Source organism: Lycium ferocissimum, chromosome 3 (assembly GCF_029784015.1).
Source record: "Lycium ferocissimum isolate CSIRO_LF1 chromosome 3, AGI_CSIRO_Lferr_CH_V1, whole genome shotgun sequence".
NCBI lineage: Eukaryota > Viridiplantae > Streptophyta > Magnoliopsida > Solanales > Solanaceae > Lycium > Lycium ferocissimum.
In genome coordinates, this window is record NC_081344.1 from 32,726,854 (window position 1) to 32,739,237 (window position 12,384).

Here is a 12,384-nt window from a genome sequence, read left to right on the forward strand (position 1 = left end):
AACCTCAGACTCAACTTCCCTTTCTTCCTAAATTCCATCACACCCTTCATGGGTGAAACCTTCAACAAGACTCGCTCCCTAACCATGAACTATAAATCACAAACCTTCCGATCCACATTTTCACGACCCAAACCTAAGGGCCGCGACTGACACCCAAGGCCCTACTCGGCTATGTGCCATACTACCATTCTATTCATAAGTCACAACCTTTGTGAATCCTTAAATTATGAAATGACGCTTCCGTCAGGTAAAACATGAAAACTTTTTAATAAAGCTCTTTCATCAAGTCAGGGACTTCTCCCTTATTGTTAATTCAAAGAAAACCTTTAGTCACAATAAAATCTTTAAAACAATGCATATGAACACATCGACCTACATGGACGCTTTACTCAACTGTCGACATCTCGACGCACTATCCACAGGACACTTTCTGCAAAAGTCTCTAACATGTAACAAGATACCATAACATAAGTTGGGCCAGGGCCCCAACATACCGTAATGCATATGACTCGAGAACATACATAAGTACTTTGACTCGGCAACACTCCGAATAGAAATGGAGTTCACCAATCCAGTGGATAGCTTGGGAACATCCTATAGCAAGTGTCTTTTACTCAATTGTCTGCACCTGTGTGGCATGAAACACAGTGCCCCCAGGCAAAGGGAGGTCAGTACGAATAATGTACCGAGTATGTAAGGCAGAACTGAAATAACATGTCAAGATTCAAAGGATAAAAAGAATGTAGGAGTCAACCTGTACCTGTGATTGTCGCTAAGGACCATGAATATGCATAATGTACTTTTGAAAACATGCATATATGTATATGCACCTTTACCTATTCGCTCCTTCGAGCTTCGCCCTATCGAGCATCACATGCACCTTTACCCATTTGCTCTTTCGAGCTTCATCCCGTCGGGCATCATATCATAATGGCCACATCGGGCAGCTACTTCGGGCATCTCAATCATCACTTACCAGCTGATCAGGTGGTTTGCGTATATAATGCCATAGCCCTTTTCTCTTTCCCCATTAAATCATGTCATACATATATATTTATATATATATATATATATATATATATATATATATAAGTGTGAAAATGATGATATTTTTTGTAAAACATCAAACGACTCCCTTCGGAGTAACTTTTAGTCCAAACTGGGAACTTCTTCCCCTTTTTCTTTTGTCTCCTTCGAGACTTAAAATAAAATATGAGATGCATATGAATAAAGAAACCTCATCCCCCTTCGGGATTTAGACACCATTATGGAAACATACAACCTATGGATGCCCCTTCGGGACTTAAGAAGTCAAGGAACAATCATAAAAGGGCTACAGGAACATCAAAGACTGAAGTACTCCTAGTGCTTCTAAGAGTAGAGTAATATGGAAGCTCGCTTACTCGTTTGTTCGTTCATATCATAGGATCATGCCAAAATGAAAGAAAGGATAGCCTTAACATACCTGGAAGCTTACTTCTCGACTTTCCAACCTACTTCCTGTCTCACAATCTACATATAAAACCATTCGCACTATCATTAGGCTGATCGTGATATGCTTGTCTTATGCCTTCAAATTAAATCCTCTTAATATCTGCCAAAATTCGGGCAGCATCTCCCCTGTTTATATCCCTAACCAAAAATCACAATACCAACAACCAACAACAACATCAACATCATCATCGGTACCAATATGCTCCATAAAACATTCCACACGATGCTTTCCCAATTTCTCAACCAACCAAAACAACATCCACAATACCATAATCAAAGAATTATATTCAATTTAATCTCAAATTAATCCAAAATCTCCTTTCAAATTCATCCCATAGTCATCATCTTCACTTTAATACTTTGCAACTTCTCTACTATGATTCTCTTCTTTTATAGGACTTGCTAAACTTTCAAATCAACTTAATCATGAGAAATAGGATGGAGAACATACCTTACACTAGAAGAACTTCACCCTACTCAACTTCTTCCAAGACCAAATTCATCACAACATTAATTAGTGACAAGAACAATCATTCTCCATGAATTAGTTTGGGTTTTTGGAGTTTGATCCTCTTTTGCAATGGTATAGAATGTTTTGGAATAGTTGAGAACCTTGTAGAACACTCTTATAATGGAGATAGAAGTGTAGGAGGTTCTAGAGAAGTGTGGAGATGAGAAATGGTGAGAAATTAGGTGACTTAGATAACTTAAAGGGGTATATATAGTAGTCCAATTCGGGTTGGGCTGGTGTGCTGAAATTGGTGGACTTTTTAAGAGGTTTCTAGAATTTCCGCGTAGGTTTGCGGGCTTCTGGCAATCCGTTTTAAAATGGCCCATAACTCCCCACTCCGATATCGTATTGACTAACGGTTTGTTGCGTTGAAAACTAGACTCGACGAAGTTCATTTTAGACTCTTGAAACACCTCAAAAATCCTGATATACCAGGAGATATACCTCTCTGAAGTTGACCCAAAAGTTTTGTCCGAAATTCTGCCAAATTTTTGACAACTTATTTTCTTCGATTTGCTTGATCCCGGAATCTTCTGAGACTTTCCATAAATGATATTTATCATTAATTATACTTGATAAGGGTCATGTCCTTTGGCTCCAGGGTTGTCCTTCCCGATTACGATTTACAAGATACTTAATAATATACTCAATAATGCTTCGTTCCTCATAATTCAAAGTTGGTTTACTTAGACATAGCTCGATATACTTACATTCAAATTTAATAAGTACTTCTCCGAAAGTACGGGGTGTAACACGCATAACTCTTTTGCCTACTATGAGCCATGATAAGTCTATCTTGAATCAACTTAACCTTATCCAAGCAAGCTCTCAACAAATCTGTACCCCAAGACCTAACCTCGAAAACATTAAACCAACCAATTGGAGAATGACACCTCCTACCATACAATGCCTCAAATGGTGCCATCTCGATACTTGAATAACAACTGTTGTTATAAGCAAACTCTGCCAAAGGTAGAAAATGATCCCAATAACCCCCAAAATCAGCCACACAGGCTCGCGCCATATCCTTGAGAACCTGAATAGTCTGCTCAGAATGACCGTCAGTCTGAGGGTGAAAAGTTGTACTAAGCGCCACTCTAGTACCCAACTCCTTCTGCATAAATCTCCAAAAATGTGATGTAAACTGAGTACCTCGGTCTGAAATGATAGAAATGGGCACCCTATGCAATCGAACTATCTCTCGGATGTATTTCTTAGCCAACCTCTCAGAATTGTATAGTTAGAACAGGAATGAAACAGGCAAACTTAGTTAATCTGTCCACAATGACCCAAATAGCATTGAACTTTCCCAAAGTGCGTGGCAATCCTACCATAAGGTCCATAGCAATCCGCTCCCACTTCCACTCGGGTATGGGCATCCACTGAATCACACCACCAGGCTTCTGGTGCTCATACTTCACTTGCTAACAATTCAAACACCGGACACGAACTCCACTATGCCTCTTTTCAGTCGACACCAGCAATAGTGTTACTTCAAATTATGATACATCTTTGTAGCTCCTGGATGAATAGAATACTTCGAGCAATGAGCCTCATCCATAATCAATCGGGTCAAATCTCCTACTCTAGGAACACAAATCTGACCGTTAATCCTCAAACTTTGTCCCCAGCTAGAATCTCTTTCTTAGCCTCACCTTGTAACACTTTGTCCTGAGTCTTGCACAACTTCACATCATCAAACTGTTGAGCCCGAATCTGCTCCAATAAGAAAGATCCCGCCTCCACACAAGCTAAAACTCTACCAGGCTCTAAAATACCAAGTCACACAAAATGATTAGCCAAACGCTGAACATCCATCACTAAGGCACGCTCTCCCACACTCAACAAAGCCAAACTACCCATGCTTACCGCCTTCCTACTCAAGGCATCCGCCACTATATTGAACTTGCCCCGATGATAAAAAATAGTCATGTCATAATCCTTTACCACCTATCCTGTCTCAAATTGTGGTCCTTCTGATTGAATATGTACTGAAGGCTACGATGATCCGTAAATACCTCACAATGAACACTATAAAGATAATGCCTCAAAATCTTCAAAGCGAAGACCACCGCCGCCAACTCCAAGTCATGAGTGGGGTAGTTCTTCTCATGCGTCTTCAACTGTGGTGAAGCATAAGCTATCACCTTTCCTCTCTGCATCAACACACACCCAAGACCCACTCCAGAAGCATCACAATAGACCCTAAAGCTCTCCCCCTCATTAGATAAAGTCAAAACTAGAGCGGTAGTCAACAAAGTCTTGAGCTTTTGAAAGCTCGCCTAACACTCATCGGACCAATGAAATGCCACCTCCTTCTGAGTCGGTTTGGTAAACGAGGATGCAATGGATGAAAACCCCTCTAAAAAACATCGATAATAGCCCTCAAGACCAACAAAACTCCGAACCTCAGCGATCGAAGCTGGTCTGATCCATTCATGAACTATTTCAATCTTATTAAGATCAATCATGATTCCATCCTTTGTCACTACATGACCCAAGAATGCCACCGAACTAAGTCAAAACTAGTAATTCAAAAACTTGGCATAAAACTTCTTCTCTTTCAAAACCTTTAGCACAATCCTCAAATGCTGCTCATGCTCCTCTCTGCTACAGGAGTAAATCAAGATATCATCAATGAAATCGATCATAAAGGAATCCAAGTTGGGTCTGAGAACCCCATTCATCAAATCCATTAAGGTTGCGGGAGCATTAGTCAACACAAAAGACATCACCAAGAACTCATAATGCCCATAACGCGTCTGAAAGGCCGTCTTAGGAACATCCTCCATCCTAATCTTCAACTGGTGATAACCAGATCTCAGATCAATCTTAGAAAAGATAAAAGTACCATGAAGTTTGTCGAACAAATAATCAATGCAAGGAATCATAAACTTGTTCTTGATGGAAACTTTGTTCAATTATCGATAATGAATACACATACTCGTGAATCGTCCTTCCTCTACACAAACAACACGGGAGCACCCCATGGTGAAACACTAGGTCAAGTGAACCCTTTGCTCAACAAGTCTTTTAATTTCTCCTATAACTTCTTCAGCTCGGCCGATGCCATCTGATACGACGGAATAGAAATGGGTTGAGTGCCCCTCACTAAGTTAATATAGAAATTAATATCACGGTCAGGAGGAACTCCTGGAAGGTCCATCGAAAACACCTCTAGGAACTATAGAACTAACTATAATGGAGGAGTCTCCGAACTAGTATCACAAATATACGCCAAGTAGGAGAGAAACCCTTTCTCCACCATCCTCTAAGCCTTAAGAAACGATATAACCCTGTTCGGATACTAACTAAGAGCACCCTTCAACTCTAATCTAGGAATACCCGGCATGGCTAAAGTAACTATCTTGGCATGACAATCCAAGATTGCGTGGTACAGAGATACCCAATCCATCCCAAGAATAGCGTTAAAATCCACCATATCCAGGACTTTCAAATCTACCTGGCTATCGTACCATATCAAAGTAACTACGCAACATCTACATACTCAGTCTACCACTATGGAATCCCTAATAGGTGTAGAAACATGAATAGGTGAATCTAGCAAATTACACATCAAATCAAAACTCAAAGCAAAGTATGCAGACACATAAGAGTAGGTAGAGCTAGATCAAATAATACCGTGGTGAAATGATGGCAAACTGAAAAATACATGTGATAACTGCATCGATGGCCTCTGCCTCATGTCTGCCAGGAAAAGCATAAAAGTGGGCATGATTACCCGATGTTTGAGTACCCCCACGACTACCACCTTGGCCGGTCTGAATTCCAGGTAAGGATGAAGTTTTGATGATTGATAAAGTGAACTGACAAAGAAAAGAAACGAAGTCCAGATACATGTAAGAATTGGCAAGGTAATTGAACAAAGCTAGACAGTTGGTTGAGATCAAGCAGAAGTTCGCACAATATAAAAGGCTAGAAAAAGCAAGCAGCACAGGATGGTTAGAATAGGTCCATAGACATGTTTCCTTTCAAATAAGCTACATAAAAAAACATACACATGAACCCGTATCATTGCAAACATGTGTGCCAATGCGTGTAGACAAATGCAATGATCAGATAAGAGAGAGAATGAACCATCCACATACATAATCTATCATTGAGACAAATGCAGAACAAAGGAAATGAAGATGACTCAGTCACAAAGTAGTTTATTGAAGAATAGAAGAAGCATGAAAAACATATTCTATCTCAAGGAGTCATCAGGTGTAGTTGATGAATGAATCAGAAGAAAAGAGATCATGAGGAGAAACGGTGAAGATGACTCAGAAGTATTTTGTTCAAATAAAGAGAGTAGCAGACAAAACACATGAACCAGGTCCGTAGACATGTTTCAACACAGAGCAAGAGCATAATCAAAATCACAGAGCTGATACAAGGCTGAAGACATGATTTATTCCAGCAATGAATAAATCTAAGTGAGGAAATACAGACACAGAGTGAAGAGCATGATGCTATGAAATAGGTCTTTCAACCTGTTCCATCATCCATCACAAAAGGTGCTCAAGATAGAGTTAGAGGAATAAACAAGAAGAGGATGGCGAAACAGGTTCGTGAACATGTTCCATCTCAGACCGTGGAGGGATTCAAAGACGGACGAACTAAGTGGATGAAACAGGTTCATGGACATGTTCCAGTGCAAGTCTTGCAACGACTAGGATTTGCATACTTATGGTAAAGACTTAGCAGTCAAGAGTAGAGAAGCGTGGGAAGCTGTTAGACCTATTGCATTCGCTATAGCCTTGCTAGGCATGATGGTGTTTCCACAGGGCGAATCGATGACCATAGACACCCAAGTGATCTACTTAGCCTATGCTATTTTCTATGGTATAACCAAGGACCAAGAAACAAGGTATTTTGACCTAGCACCCATCATCCTGGCAGACATTTTTCAGGCTTTGGACAAATGTCGGAATGGTTTTTGATACTTCCAAGGATGCAGCATGTTGTTACAATGGTGAATTATCAAACACATCAACACGGCTAAGGTAGTCCAATATTCGAGTAACCACAACAGGATAGATCGTCTCACAAATTATTGCTCGAACCTTGGTTACATGTCAAAAGGGGCATAGGCCGGCTTCTTTGAGGAGTTGATTGAAGATAGGGTCCGGTGGATGTTTCCTGACTTCATATCAGAGAATGTGATGGTTCGGGGTAAGAATTATCTTTTTGTGCCATTAGCCAGGGTTCGAGCAATCCATCCTTATTACCTATCTAAGGTTCTGAGGCAATTTCGTAGGAGGCAAGTGATACCTCAGGTAGGAAATCCTGAGTAGTTCATCATTGACAGGGCAGAAGATCAAGAACGTCGGGGTAATCCTCAGAGAATGGAATGGTCGCATGAGTTGGGGCCTAGATACTTTAGCTCCAGACAGGTTCAAAGTAGGATGGGACCCGGGGTATCATAATGGTTACAGGGGCACTTGGCCCATGATTCCATCTCAAGGCCCGCACCTCGTCACGACACCCAAGAAGAGGAACGTCTAAAGGAATGTCTAGAAAGCAACTTAGCCCAGATTTTAGAAGAAACAGATCCGATAATAGTCAGGATGGAAATGTACCAAGCACGACTTTGGATTCAAACCACCCTTCGGAGGGTGAAGAAGGCCAAGACAAGCCAGGCCTCGACATGCCCACTGGAGGAGAAACCTGCTAATTTATTACTTTATATCAAGCCCCTCGTCGGCTTTATCATCTTTGTAATCCCTTCGGGGAAGATGTTTTTATTACTATTTATTAACTAATGATGATTTTTCAGGGCAATGGTTCACTTTCAATAATGCCAGTTGGATGCTTCAATTGATTAGGAGAGCCTTAAATCAAAAATGTTTTTGGAACGCAAATAGTATAAATATCTGCCAAATTATATGAATGCTTGCTACGTGCTTCACATGCCTATTTGTCATATGTGTTATCATATATTAAGGTTTGAATACATTTGATTCGATGATCTAAAACTACATACCAAAAAGCTTTAAACTTACCCAAATTTATCTCCATAAAAGTTTGACTTACAATGGCAAACCAAGGAGAACAAGAGACGCGGACTCTGGGAGAGACAACGGAAATGCTGAGAGACAAGGTGCTACAAATGGAGAAGCACCTCCAAGAAATAGGAAAGAAAATTGAGGAAGTGGACCGACTGCTAGAGATGGTTGGGAACCCGCCAAAGGGCATACCCCAAGAACAATACTATGGGAACGTCCCAGAAGGAGTAAGGGATTTGGTGCTGAACTGTATACCTTTGGAGAGAAGGCCTATGACTCCTAGAGAGGAGACTCCGAGAGGAGTGAATGAAAGCCAAGGAGCTAGATCAGACCATTGGGTAACAAAATTAGACCTGCAAGAGGAGTCGGAGCCTCCGAACCCGTTAAAGAAAGAGAACCAGAAGAGGAAGAAGAAGAGCCTCAGGATATAGAGGAGGAGGAGTTAGAGCACATCGACATAGAGGCTGAGGGGGAGGAAGAACTATTTGAGATATTTCCTGAGTTTGCAGAGGACGAGAGTGATGTCAATGAGGAATCTGATTATTATGCCCCCAACCAACGAGGGATCTGACTTCTATGCACCCTAACCTATGCTAGTACCTGCAACCTCCACCATGGCATCATAGAATTTTGGAAGGGTAGGCCCTTTTGAACTTGCTTGGTGGGGAGTAGCCTTCAAAGCCCATTCTTCCCCATTCAGAGTGGCTCCACAGCCTATCACCTGTAAGGTATATGAAAGGATGGTTGTCACAGGAGTACCTTGCACCACTAGGGCTAGGTTTTCGCCGCCCGAGTTGGTATACGCATACTAAAAGGTGCCCGTTCCACCGCGACCAGGCTAATCATACCCTAAACGAGTGTCTAGGGTTGAGGAGAAAATTTGTAATCTGATGGATAATAGGATCATTGGAACTTTCTGGGGACCACACACCTTACTAGTTCATGACCCTATTATCCCTGGAGAAGGAGTCACTGCTGGCACTCAGATCTGACGATATGATTTCACGATCTTTGAGGAATCATACGCCCGGATATTCTTAACTCTGGCTAGTCTAAGAAAGATTAGACTCGTTGAACCTGCCCACGAGCCCGCCCCATTAGGGCCCAACAGGAACAAGTTTTGCCTATATCATACAAGAGCCATGGGGCATGACATAGAATAGTGCCGAACATTCAAGCTTGAACTTGAACACAATATCAGTACAGGGGAGATCTTGGTCATCTTACCACTATTGTACATCGAGATGGAAAGAGGATGAGAAGCGAGTTCGTAAGGACGATAGGCCGACTCACGAAATCGTATTTTTTGGGTAGATATTAGGTGTTCCCATTTTTGCACATAAAAAGTTACCCCCTCTCCCCATAAATATTGTAAGGAACTGCGCCGAACTGACGTCCCTATGAAGGGATACACGAAGCCACAACGGGCAGCCATGTCCGGGATGTATTTAGCTTAAAGGATATTTAGGAAAATATATATCCTTCTTTTGTAAAATGAACTATGATAGGGCCTGATTTCCCCTGGTGGGATACGTAGGCAGTCTACGTAAGACTCGGCCCCTACATAATATACATTACAATCCTCCCCCCCCTCACCCTCATTTATTTAATAGGAAAGGGTTTGCCAGAATAAGTCAGCCATAAAGCCCATTGGACCAAGATCCACCCAAACATCAAAAGCCCGTAAACATCCGAACATTTAGAGCAAAGGATAAAAACTGTTCAAGCTTAATATATGATTTTGTGTGCTAGTGTGCTTTAAATATCAATGTGTGATATCTTGCATTTATATCTTGATAAGTAACTAACTTTGTCTAACATTGCGTTATCCTTGTGTTATAGAACGAGGCTGATTAGCGTAGTACTGAAAGCTGGCATACTTCACATGATCCAAAGCCGTGTTAGCATCCCGCGCATAAAGCAAGGAGAAGATGACTGGTACCCTCGATAACGGAACTGAGCTCGCTTTCCATGACAGAGATGCCCAAGACCCACAAGAGGTATCATCTTAAGAAGATGTGATTGTGACACTACTGACTACCGTTACGGCTCTCCAAGAAAAGGTAGCCAGGAATGAGGCAACAAATACAGGCAAGGACGCTTCGACAGAGGAAAGAATGCCTCCCTCTCCATTTCCTTCCCTGAGCTCACCAATGCTCGATCACTTCCTTATATACCCACCAGGAACCATCCCACCTCCACTAAGCTCCACCAACCCAAACCATGTTGGTCCTTCTTACCGTACTCCTCCACCAACAAAATACACTCAAATCCCAGGGACCACTCACTCATTCCTTTCTTATCAGGCTCCTCAGCCTGTTTTAATTAATCCTGCAAGCCAATTATGTGCTCCAGCTCCCCCACCTGGGCAGACCACCACTGCCCCGCTCAACCATACCACCCACTAGGTCACATTCTTCACTCCCAACATCCCCAGTGAATGCTCCCCAGGGCACAAAGAGCTAGATCATTATGAAGAAATGGAAAGGGCCTGGAGAACCAAACATGATAAGTGTGAAAGAGACATGGAGAAAAAGATAGAGGAATTACTGGAGAAATCCAACAGGTCTGCAAGAAAGGCTACAGGCCTAGGATATGATGATCATTGCATACATCCGGATTTAGACTTACTAGAGGGGTTCAAAATCCCAAAATTTGAGATGTTCAATGGGACATGGAATCCTAAGGCACACCTCCGATCCTACTGTGACCAATTGGTCGGAGTAAAGAAGAATGAACCTCTAATGGCGCGACTATTCGGGCCGTAGTTCTGATCGATAGGTGGCCCAGATAGTTCGCAACTCAAGATATGTGTCAATGGCACACCTGGGAGGACATGGAAGAGTCCTTCATGGAAATATTTTGCTTTAATATTGAAACGGTACCAGACCGCTATCACCTTGAAAAGGCCAAGCAGAAATCCATAGAAAACTATAGGGAGTTCGCAAACAGGGGAGAAGCCGAGGCGCCTTCATGTGCGCCCCACTCCAATATGTGAAAGAGAGCTAGTCCCCGTGTTCAGGGGTCCCGCATCCTGGTTTGCCTCGATTTTGGCAATGCGTTATCCATGGCTTGGAAGACGTTTTCGAATTGGTCAAAATAAGAGAGGCTAAAGAAGACGGTCTAAAGTTCGGAAAATAGTTGGTGTCTTTAACAAGGCATCTGGACAAACTACTACAGGAATCTTCCGCAAGAAGAAAGAGGATGTGGCGAGCATATCCCACATTCTGAACCCAAGCCCAAAAGAACCACAATCCACCCACATAACTACACCCCTTATGAATTATCCAACATCTGTTTATTACACATAACCAACCTACACTACCACTGTACCAGCTTACGTGGCTCTCCCTAGTGTCCGTGTGTCCGCTCCCACTTACCAAGCCTCACCCCAATAAAAGTACCGCCCAAATAACCCATCATAGGCATATCAACCACCCTAGAATTACCAAAATCAACCACCACCCCCAACATACAATGCTCCACGTCCTGCTTTTGAGAAGAGGCTAGTAAGAGAATTCACAATGCTCCTCGAGCCTAAGGCTCGACTCTTCAAAAGGCTATTAGCCACAGGTTTGATTCAAAAAGCCCCACCAAAACCAGCACAGTCGGGAAATAGATTTTACAGGGCTGATCAAACTTGTGCCTATCATTCGAGGAGAATGGGCCTGACACAGTAGGGCGAAAACATAAATCTCAAGCAATAAAATCAAGATCTCGATTAACAAAGAAAAAATCGTTTTAGAAACCGTACTCGCCAATGTGAACACTAACCCGTTACCTAATCATGGAAACAACGGAGTCTACATGATTGAGAGGAATGAAGACTAGGAAGCCTGCAGAGCATTAATCCCCAAAGCAGTCGAATCCCAGGAACACACAGTAGCCTCCCTTATACTTAAAGAGCGACCAAATTTCAAGGTTCTTGTCCCAGCGCCAGGGGCCATGAAAGCAACATCGAGGTTCAGAACCTTGAATCCCGCACCCGTGGCAGCACAGACGGCACCACAAATTGCTCTCATGCCCAACAAGCCAATCATTGTACAGCCTACGGGCCGGGCGACGACCCGCCGTGAGAGGTGTTACACTTCAAGAGTTAGCTCCTAATGCTACAAAGAAAGAATGCACCCAAAAGAGAGAAATAACCGAAGAGAAGTCGAGGATTTCCCCGGGCGGCGTACGTGTACCCAAAAGACTATTCCATTTGCTGACCATTCAAGAAAACACCGCATAAATTCAGTGTCATTATTACTAGCCGCCTCCCCATCACACAAGGCTTCTCCTTCTTACGAGAGTGTCGATGACGCACATACCAAGCCGGTACAAGCAAGGAACATTTGGTTTGGGTTTTGGTAGCCCACATCATCG